Consider the following 12,119-nt stretch of genomic DNA (forward strand, 5'->3'; position numbering starts at 1 on the left):
ATGGATTTTAGCTTGAGGACTCTCCAACGACCTGGCCGAAACTTTTTAAAAACGGTGCTGCAGTCTGAGATTTTTCCTGCCACAAGACTATCCCGTCTCTCCTTTACAGAAGTCCAATCTGCATTTTATTCTAAAGATTCTACCCACCTTCTCCAACTGCCTCCCCCAGTAAATCTGTTGCATGTCTAATCCTTTCCTGTTGTCCACTTCTCAGGAGCCCAAACTTGTGCATATAGAAAACTCAAGAGACAGTTTAAGACGGTGATGTAAGAAGATCCTGAACTCACCTCCTTCCAGAGACACACTGAACCAACAGCTACCTGTGGAACAATTTCCTCTTAAAGAATCCTAAAAATGAACAGAACAACTCCTTCACGACCAGAAAATGAGAAAAACAACAAAACAAAATAATAACAAAACAAAGCACTGAAGCAGGTAGGAAAGGCTAAGACACACTCTCCGCAAACACTCCCTACCCTGCAAGGTGACCCACAATTATGAGAGAACTTAAACGTGGAGCTGCTCCCTCAGAAGCACAGGGTTCATATCCCAACATTGGACACCCCAATTTTTAAGCTTTCACCTGAGAGAAGAGCTCCCAAAATACGTAGTTTTGAAAACCAACAGGGTTTTCATCCACCACCCACAGGGCTGTGGCAAACTGAGAAAGGACTCTCACAGGGCTTTTGCGGGACTCACCTGCTCCAGGGGCCAGAGCAGAAGAAATCTTTGAAAAGTACCCAGACTTTATGTGAAAGAGGCTTGATGCCAATTTTAAAGCATGAGACTGGGAGGCAGGGGCCTGCTGGAATATTGTCGAGGGACAGAGGCTGGTAGATGCTTTCCCTCAGCCTTGCTAGGGCGGCAGGTGCCATCTTTTATCCCCTGCAGTGGGTTCAGTCTTTTTACTCCAGCCACTGGAAGTTATCTTCAGGCTTTTTATCAGCCTTGCTAAAGCTGGAGGGAATCATTTTTTCTTTTACTCTTTTTTCTTTTCTTTAATTTTTTAATCTTTATTTATTTTTTACTTTTTTTTTAGTGGGTGCCATCTTTGCACTGTCCCTGTGCCTTGCTCCTGATCACTAGTATGTCCCAAAGGGGAGTTTCTACACACAGCTGGTGACCTGTGTTTTACGACTGCAGCCCAGATTTTACCCCTTGATCCCTGACTGTGGAGGCTAGGTTGGGTTTGAGTTCCTGGGTCCCATAGGACTATAACAATCAGAGAGACAGTTCTCTGCAGACTACCACTCCCAGGGCACCCTGCACTAAAGCACACCCCCCGGGTCACTGGGAGGAAGAGGCCTATTTGTCGGCCAGGAGCTCTGTTTCAAGGTGCAGACTCTGGTTCGGCTTTCTTCAGGGGGCTGTGGAGCTCCATGCGGGGAACATGGGCTGGTAGATACGATTTTTATGCTCCTGTCTGTCTCACTCTGGCTCACGGATAATATGTACATCAAACATTTTACTGCAAAAGTAGTAATACCTGTAATAAAAGTTAAATAATCATATAGCAGCATTTCTCAAGTAGAGTTGTGTAAAATAGATATTTTCTGCTTGTTATTTGAACTAAAACAAGTAGAAATATTCCTAATACCTAAAAAGTTGAGGAAATGTGATAAAAATCATTGGAATGAATAAGTTTTTACTCTGTTGGAGGTTGCTGAGAGTCCTAAATTACTGTGTATCTTGATTAACTAAAAAGGGGATTTGATATACATTGATAATGGAACATTTTCTTAAAGTATTCAGTCTATAATTCAATCAAAACATGTATTAGTTATTTGATATGGGTCAAGAAAGACATTTCCTAGGATTAGTATTCCATAAAACATACTTTACAAAACAAGGTTAAAGTAATATTCATAAAAGCCAACATTACTTTTATGTCTTATAAGTATGTTATATTTATGGTAATAAAATTTACTTTTTCATGTATAGATATGTACTTATACATCCAATTAACAGTTTTATCCTTATTCTTAGAGCATTTTTCCTCTCCCCACAATCTATCCAAGACGTTGGATAGTTCCTTCCATCGGGTGACCCACTTTTAATTCCTAATATGTCTGATTTGTCAGTGTAATATTGACATTGTAAAATAATAAAGTGATCCAGGAGACACAATATTCTTTTTTTTTTTTTAATGTTTTTTATGTATTTCTAGGAGAGAGAGACACAGCATGAGCAGGGGAGGGTCAGAGAGAGAGGGAGTCACAGACTGAAACAGGCTCCAGGCTCTGAGCTGGCAGTCAGCACAGAGCCCGACGCGGGGCTCAAACCCAGGAACCGCGAGATCATGACCTAAGAGAAAGTCGGACGCTTAACCGACTAAGCCACCCAGGCGCCCCGCCACAATACGTAACACAATCTTAAGGAATGTGTTACTCTTTCCAGTTCTTCATGTAGTTTCTTATGGACCTGATGTTTGGTAAAAGCAGATGTCAAATCGCAAGGGATGAGAGTCGTCCCCTCACACTGCAAATACTGCACGATAAATCTCACAAAAGACTGAAATACGTACATGATGTTAATAAAGACATACATGATTTAAATAAATCCTATCATTCTCTCTCTATATATATAATTGTATATATAAACACGTACAGTAGCATATCATAAAATATTTGCTTTCACAAGGCAGAAGTGTGAAAGGTAATCCATGAAAATTAAGGGCATGCTGAAGTGCCAGTCTATGAATGCAACTTCGTCATTGACTTTCATTGCCTATTCATCTGGACTTCCTTTCCTGATACATCTATCATTTATACTGTTTACATAACTGAACTGAGACACATGCTAGAAAGCACAGACTAACACTGTCTCATTACTCAGATCACTGTACCTTTAACCCATTTAAAACTTTAATATGTAAAAATAAATTTAACAAAACCAAACACATTCCTCTTAAAGAGATTTAATTATTGCAGCAATATGGTATTTATTTGTTCCAGTAACCATTAAGAGAGAATAGATATTTCTTTTGCTAACATAGCATGAACACACCGAATAAATGACATTTAGAAAGTAATTAACATCATTTCCACACTTAATATCTTTTCACATATCATGAAGATCACGCCTCTTGATCTGCCCTCATGATGTGTGACATCCTTATCTTATAACAGATGTACCATTCCTTCACAACTGTCTTCTGTTATCACACTTTTACAGTTCAAATTATTCATATCACAAATGCAGACACATGAGACAGGGCTCCAGAAAGAACTATTTATGACAGTGTACCATGGAGGTTATAAATCAATCCTATCACATTTTTATTTAAGACCCAGGAATGCCACTGTGGCCAGGAATCAGATTAATTTATCCCTCAATTTTGGTCTTTATTTTAAAACAAACAATATCACCATTACAAAAAACTAGTCATTTCTCAATTTCATATCCAATTTCACATGTCGCTGTCTTGTTCCTTTTGAATAATTTACAAGAATCCTATTTTCTTCTAATAAGAGAAACTGCAACTTTCCCTTTTAGATAAAATCATCCAATATTAACTATTTTGGGCTGGAGATCTTTTAATTACCTTCTGTTCTTTTAATAATTTATTTTTTAATTGAATCTTTTGGTCACAGCTAAAAGAGAAACTGAACTTACCTTGCCCTACAAATTCCTAATAATCTATAAAGAATTAGCCAAACTCATGGAAGAACTCATGGAAGTTATTTTTCAATTGCCAGCTTGGTTTTCTGTATTATACACAGGTCAGGGTTGTATTTCTTCACTTATTTTACTCATTTAATTATGGGTACTATGAATCAATTGGTTTTAGGTGCTTGATACAATGTAGCAAACAAAACACATTAGCTTCCTACTCTCATGAGGCTTGTATTTGGGAGATATAAAAATATAATTACAAACTGGAATAAATTCACAGAAAAAAATAAAATCATTACAAGAAACAGGAGCAGCCTATTTAAACAAAATCAGTCAGGTGCAAAGTCTCCGAACCAGTAACATCACAAAGAGGAAGGTGTGAAAATGCCCAAGGGTGAAAAAAGAATGTGTTGTTTTCAAAGAGTGTGAAGGAGCCTGGTGCATTCTGACAGCAGTGAGTGAGGAGGAGAGTGTCAGGAAATTAAGCTGAAGACGGAACAGAGGCCAGAACACAAGAGTTCTACATACATAAAATTCTTATGTGGGGAATATACATGTTAGCATGGGTTGCTGTGAAGATAATTAAGATTACATCTTTATACATATCTTTTTGTACCTTTGTCTCTCATTTGCTTCTTACATAAGGCAGCAAATTGATTTTATTTCTTCTTCAGCCACATAAAAATGGATTATATCAAATTAGTATCGTCTCACAAGTAACATTATTTTATGCATAGGAGATTTTTATAATGGCCTTGTCAAAGAACCATTTTTTCCTCACCTACCATCTTCTATCGCCTAAAGCAATGGTTCTTAATCTTGGCTGCTCCTGCAAATTGCCTGGAGAGCTTCTAAAATCCCTATGACCAGGCCTCTTCTGAGATCAATCAAATAATAATCTCAAGGGCACGGACTCTGACATGTTGATTTTGAAAGCTCCCCAAGTGAGTCTACTGGGCAGCCAAAGCTGAGAACCTCTTTTCCAGGGTACTCTGTATGGTGATGCAGGGTTATTTTTTTTAAAAATGAATGCAGTTGGCTTTTCAACAAATGTATTTTCCTTTGGAAATCCTATTCTGCTTTCAAGTTCCAGAAAGAATTGGTAAAGACTTTCTACATGAGACAGCCTTCAGTAGTCAATATACCCTGTGCATATCTTTATTATAGCTATTACAGAAAGTCATCTATAATGGAAGGGGGTAATGAAATATTGCACTCTGCTTCTGGAAGGAAGTTTCTTGAAGGCAGTGAGATAGATGGATGGATGGATAGATGGATATTTACACAGAGGTATAGATATATAATCAGTATAGGTACATGTACAGTTTAACATTCTCTAGGATTTTAATTAAGTGGATTTTAAACATTTTACAAAAATCCATAAATATCCTTAAGAAAATGAGGGGTGCCTGGGTGGCTCAGTTGATTGTGTCTGACTTTGGCTCAGGTCATGATTATCATGGTTCTTGAGTTTAAGGCCTGCATTGGGACTGCTGCAGATCTTCTGTTTCCGTCTCTCTCTGCACCTCTCCACTCAAAAATAAGAAGCCCTTTTTTAAAAATGTGTAAGATAATAATGAAAAATTTTGCCTCTTCAGCATAATGATGCTCAATAAATATTTGATGATAATTTTTATGCTAACAGTACAGTTTAAAAATTTTTTGTTGCATTTTAACTCTAGAAATTATAACATACTGTTTCAGAATAATGATCAGGACAAGGAACACAGGCTTTGTAATATAAACCTAACCATTACAATGGAATATTATTCAGTCATAAAAAAGAATGAAATCTTGCCATTTGAAATGATTAGGGAAGGGGCTAGAGAGTATTATGCTATGTGGAATCAGTCAGAGAAAGACAAAGACCATATGATTTCACTCATGTGGAATTTAAAAAACAAATGGGCAAAGGGGGATAAAAAGAGAGAGAGCAAGGCAAGCCAATAAATAGACTCTTAACTACAGAAAACACACTGATGGTTACCAGAGCGGGGGAGGGCATGGGTTAAATAGGTGTAGGGGATTAAGGAGTGTACCTGGTGTGATGGCACCGGGTGATGAATGCAAGTGTCGAGTCACTATATTGTATACCTGAAATGAATATCATTCTGTATGTTAACAAACTGGAATTTAAATTAAAACTTAAAAGAGAGAGAAAGAGAGAGAGAGGGAATGCGGACCTCTGGAGGCCCCGCTCCTGTTCCTGACTCAACCACTTGGGTGGTTTAGTTGGTTGAGTGTCCAACCCTTGATTTCAGTTCTAATCATGATCCCAGGGCTGTGGGATTGAGCCCTGCATCAGTCTCTGTGCTGAGCATGGAGCTTGCTTGAGATTCTCCTCCCTCCCCCTCACCTGCCTCTCTTCCCAGCTTGTACACCCTCTCTCAAAAGAAATAAAAAAATAACCATCTCACATTTTGTTAACAAGAGATAATCGATAAACCATCACAATGACTGGTAGGTAGTAAGTAGTGAGATTTTAGTTCTCTCCTGCATATAATAGATTTTAGTTCTGTCTTGTTGGCCTCTATCCTTCTTAAAGTCTGACATAAAAGTTTGAACTCCATGTTCTCTATGTACTTTTATAAGAACTTGACCATAAGCACAAATGATAAGCTTCTAAATACTTGACCTGATATATCGACATTCTTTCAGGAAACGTATTTAACTGTTCTTTCTTTGCAGTGAAAGAGACAAAGGGAATTGTCTTGGTAACAAGTTTGTTTCCAAACTTTCACTGAGAAAAGGCATCATAGGATTTATTGAAGTCATCTTGCCTACTGCATTCTTGAGTTACTTGTTCCTGACTGCAATAATTTGTTATCTACAGGATTCTCAATGTTACTGTAGGCGGGAAAAGCAGTTTTATATCAATACACCACAGACAGCTTATTCACTCACCCCCCAGAAATTGTTCATTACTTTTAAGAGGACACAATGGCTGAAAAATGGATAGGTTTCCACAGATGGTCTTTTTTAAAACTACAAACTGCTCTACCTGGACATAAAACTACATATCAAAAAGAGAACAATGGAATTCGTTTGAAATGAAGGACAAGCATATACTTAAAGCTACATTTGTGAAAACACTGCTAAGTTTAAACATGTTAAGCAGATGACAGACAGACCAAATATTTATATGAGGAGGTATGCTACACTGCCAAAAACACTACTTGATTTGTCTAGTTTATACAAATAGAAATTGCAGTAACATGTATGTGAATGGATACTTAGGGTGTAGGATACTAATGGAAGGAACACAAAGATGTTTTTCTCCACTAAACTGCTTTTGCACGTTTTTTTCCCAAAATTAGTTGAGCAAGTATTTATAGCTCTGTATCTGGATCCTGGTGTGTGCCATAGATCCCTCTATCTGTATACTAACACCACCTTTTTGTCAACTACTGTCACTTTGTACCATGTCTTCAATTGAAGAACTGTTAAATCTCCCAAATTTGTTGTTCTTGTCTAAGCTGGATTCCATATTCTAGGTTCTTTGCATTTCTGCATGAACTTTAGAAACAACTTTTCATTTTCTTCAAAAACACTATCGGGTTTTGATTGAAATTGTGCTGAGTCTGCAACTAACTTCAGGACTCTTGACATATTACCAATATTGAGTCTTCTGTGAGTATGACTCACCTGCATTGTGTTTTCTTTCCTCTCTCAAAAATGTTCTGTAGTTTTCAATGTACTAGAATCGCATGTGATTTGTCAGTTTTATTGCTAAATATTTCATACATTTGATATGATTGCAAAGGCAATGTTTATTTTAAACTGGCATTTCCTTATCAGTATAAGGAAATACAGTTAATTTTTTTTAATTTTTTAATGTTTTATTTATTTCTAGGAGAGAGAGAGAGAGAGACTGCGTGAGCAGGGGAGGGTCAGTGAGAGAGGGAGTCACAGACTGAAACAGGCTCCAGGCTCTGAGCTGGCAGTCAGCACAGAGCCCGACGCGGGGCTCAAACCCAGGAACCGCGAGATCATGACCTAAGCGAAAGTCGGACGCTCAACCGACTAAGCCACCCAGGCGCCCCAGAAATACAGTTAATTTTTGAATATTTATTTCTATAATGCTGCTAAATTCACTAATTAGTCCTAGAATTTGCTTTTTTCTTTTTTAGATTTCTGAGGATTTTCTCCTTATATGATTATGCTGTCTGCTAATAAAAACAGCTATATTTCTGACTTTCTAGTCTTTATAATTTTTCTTTTATTATCTTATTCTACTGACTAGAATCTGAATGCAATGTTGAATAGAAGTGGTGAGAATGTTTGATCTTGCTTTGTTGCTGAATTTAGGAGCAAAACATTCAGTCCTTAACTAGTCAAGTATGAAGTTATCTGTAGGTACTTTTCAGAATGTACTTTATCAGGTTCAGATGATTCCTTATTTCTCCTAATTTATTGAAATATTGTCGGAAACAGATAGGAGATTTTGTCAAATGTTTTTTCTTGTCAACTGAGATTATATGATTTAATTTTTATTTCCATTATTGACTTATTACCTCTATTTCCATTTTGTTTTACTTATTGGATTTACGGTTTATAATAGATATATTTAAATGATCAGAGTCTACCTTTTAGGACAAGTATATCACTTCATATCCAGTATGAGGACCACACAAGAATATAGGCATTTCTCTGAAGTCCTTCCTTAAGTTTTATTCTAATGTTGACCTATATGTTAGGTTATAATATCTTCTAAACAACATGGTATATTACTACTAATTTTACTTTAAAGAGTCAATTATCTTTTAAATAAACTTAAATAACAAAATTTAAAGCCTTAAATAATAAGAAAAAGTCTTATCATGTATTCATGTAGTTTTTTCATCTTTTATGTTCTTCACTTACTTGTGTATATCCAGATTTCATCTGATATCATATCTGTCTACCTAAAGGATATGATATACTTTCTTTTTTACTTGCAGCGCAGGATTGCTTATAATAAGTTGTTTTCTAAGTTTGAAACATCCTATTTTATCTTAATCTCTCAAATATATTTTCTCAGGCTGTAGAATTTTAGGTTGTCAGGAGTGTGTGTGCGTGTGTGTGTGTGTTTTCGTTCAGCTCACAAAAATGTTTTATTTATTTATTTATTTATTTATTTATTTATTTATTTATTTTGACTTGGATTGTTTCTAGCAAGCAGTAGGGCTATTATTCTTGTGTTTGTTCCTCTTTATGCATTGTGTCTCTTTTCTCTGGTGGCTTTCATAAAGTTTTCTCTCTATACTGGTTTTAAGCAATGTGCATTTGTGTGTTCACAATGTGCATTTGTGTGGTTTTCTTCATGTTTCTTATTTTATTGATTATCTTTAATCTGTGCATTTATAGTTTTCATCAAATCTGTATTTTTTCAGCCATTAGTTCTGCATTGCCTTTTTCCTTTCCTCTTCTTCAGAAATGCCAGTGGCACTTCTACATGTGAGCATCACAGTTTGATGATCTTTATCAGCATCTTTATGTCTCTGCATACTGTGTTTAATAGTTCCTCTATCTTCTCAAACATGTGAAATATAATTATACTCATTGGTTTCATGTCTTCGTGAAATATATAATCTGTCATTTCTGGGTCAGGTTTAATTGATTAAATTTTCTTCTCATCATGGGTTATAGAAACTTGATATTTTTAGTGACTGGAAATTTCACCAGATTCCATACACTATTCATATTACTTTTATGATATGGTCAATATTTTTGTATTTCTAAATACAGCATTTTCTTTTTAAACTTAGTTGGGATTACAACAGCATTTGCTCTAGAATTAATTTTGCCTCATTAACTGAGCCAAACCCCTTCTAAGGATGCTTCCCAGTGCATCACACTTACTAGGGATTCCACTCTGCCGTGTAGGAATAGGAGATATTTCCAGCTTTGTGTGGATCTCGAGGATCTTTTCCTCTAATACGTTCAGGTAATTCTTTCCCTGGCCTTGGGCACTTTCTACGCATGCATTCATTGCTCAATATCCAGGAAGACTTGAGGGAGATGCTCTGTGAATATTCACTATTCTCTCTCAGTGCAGCTTTTTCTTCTCCAGTATTCTTTTCTGCAAATTTTAGTCATCTTCGCCTCTCTATCTTTCTGCTTCATCTTTTTGTATCAGGGATTTCTCTGGGTTAGCCCTGCTTTCCCCTCCTCTGAAACATGGCCTGGATACTTACCTCATTCAGTAAAGTGAGGCCATTGCAAGGCTCAGTTTGCTTGTCTCTCGATTCTCAGAGAACACTATACCATCCTTCATTGCCTATGTCTACTTATTTTTTTGGGGGAATACATTTTTATTTAACTTATGTTTAATTTTAAGCAAAAGTCTAGCCCCCCAATACTTTAAGCAGTATCTGGGGAGCCCTCTGTTTCAAGTATTAAAATGTAATATTAAACTAGTTTCAAAAGAGGATATTTAATTAAGAAATATTATATATTTACAAATAGCTCATTGATTTCCATGCCCAGGTGCTATTCCTACGTAATCATAAGACATTTACCATTATTATTATTATTACAACATTATAAATCAATTTTTAGCTCTATTGAGGTATAATTGACAAATAGCTATATACAATTTTTTTGGTTGTCAAATGATCCTTTATTAAAATATTTTCCTTTGTAGTTCTTAACTAGCTGGGCATTCCACTGCACCATTATTGATGCCATCTATGTTGTCATGAGGGTGGTGGCCATCAACACTGCAGCCTATGGATTGGGACGTACCCAGAATCTCTTTAATGGTTCCAGAGAGCTCCCTGGCTAATGATCAGTGCCACATGTGTCGGGCAATGTTGACAGTCTCATCAAAAGTGATATTTCCACTGTACTTAATGTCTTTCTGCTTCTTTCTGTCTTGGAGCTTCCTCAAGGGCTTTGATAATTAGGGCAGAGGCAGACCACTTCAGTCTGGGCCTGTCTGTCCTGAATGGCCAGTTTCACTATAATCCTCAGACCCTTCCAATCACCGGTTGCCTTGGCGATGTCATCACCCCCAACCCTTTTTGGAGACAGACTCAGTGCACTGATCTTTGGGGCCAGGGCAGACGTGGCACCAACTTCGCCATCAGTGCACCTCAGGTATATGACTATGATCTCACTGGGGTCAAATTTAGGCAGCATGGTGGAGTCGGCTGGTGTCAGATGAACCTGGATTCGGGACGATGGAAGACAGTTCCACCCTCACCTCTGAGCAGAAAGCCAAAAGCCAAATAGCTATATACATTTAAGATGTAAAGTGATGTTTTGATATACTTGTACATTATGAAGTGATCACCATAATCAATCTAATTAGCATAACGGTCATCTCTAACCTTTTGATATGCAATTGTTTTATATAACTTAGCCTTACTTAAATCTATCTATCTATAAATATATAGAATGTGGCTAGTGAATTGGATTCTTATAACTCCATCTTGTTCAGAACAGAAGCACTTATAGTTTTAATAGAAACAACAAAGGATTGTGGTTCAAACCATCACTATGATATTACTTGGAAAAAATAAACAATCAATCAAACTATCTCACTATAATCTAAATAAAGACTTGTGGAAATTGAAGAAGTACCAGAAAAAAAAGGCTGCCCATAATACCTTATATGAGGCAAGAGAAATGAAGATAATAGAAATAAATAAAAATTAGAAAGATTATTAAATAAGATAATAGGCAATAGTAGGCCATGACAAGAGAGCTGGACAATATTAGGAAAGATTAGAAACAAAAGGGGAAAAAAAACACCCAAAATGCTGCAAATAGCACTTACATGGATCATGACCATATAGGTAGAATAGAGAATCTCATAAAGAAAATAGAAAATGGAAATAAGAAAAATGAAAATTACTGATGGAAGAGAAGAAAATGATAAAAGAATTTACAAACAGGAATACAGAATAAAAGCAAAAATAATAAGGCATGAGAAAAAGAAAACTAAGACAATGGAACACATAGACACACACACAACAACATTACATGCGGTTCATGAAAAATTTCCCAAATGAAGATGTAAACTTTCATACTGAAAGGGTAAACTGGGAAAAATTGACACATTATGGTTGATTGCAAGACATACTGTAGTAGAATCATTAAACTCTTAGAACAAACAGAATATCCTCTGTTCATCCAAGCTAAAAGTTCAAATCACTTTCTCTCAAGAAGAGAGAAAGTAACACTGATATCAGATTATTTTTTAAAAATACTTTATTTTAGGAAAGATCAGGGTAATATATTTAAGGTACTGAAGGAATAGAAACATAAATCAAGGATTTTATATCCAGCCAAACTACTCTCCAAGAATAAAGATTACAGGAAAAATGTCATAACGTGGAAGAATTCAGAGTACTGTTTCTATGTACCCTTCTCAATGAATCTAATACATTCTATAAAGTAGCTGGAGAAACTTCAGCCAATAAGTAATTTGAGAAGCTTCAACATGCAGACAGGTGGCTAGAGTCTTTTACCATGTAAAAATTTACAAGGGGAATTTACTTAAACTATTAGTAAAGGCG

General features: G+C 36.2%; 1 pseudogene; it reads right to left on the reverse strand.

Annotated features, from left to right (window-relative positions):
• Window positions 1-10,199: 10,199 nt before the first annotated feature.
• LOC120224476 lies at window positions 10,200-10,786 on the reverse strand (annotated as a pseudogene).
• Between the last annotated feature and the right edge of the window lie 1,333 nt (window positions 10,787-12,119).

Source organism: Hyaena hyaena, unplaced genomic scaffold (genome assembly GCF_003009895.1).
Source record: "Hyaena hyaena isolate Hyena2069 unplaced genomic scaffold, ASM300989v1 scaffold_1179, whole genome shotgun sequence".
In the NCBI taxonomy this organism is placed as follows: domain Eukaryota; kingdom Metazoa; phylum Chordata; class Mammalia; order Carnivora; family Hyaenidae; genus Hyaena; species Hyaena hyaena.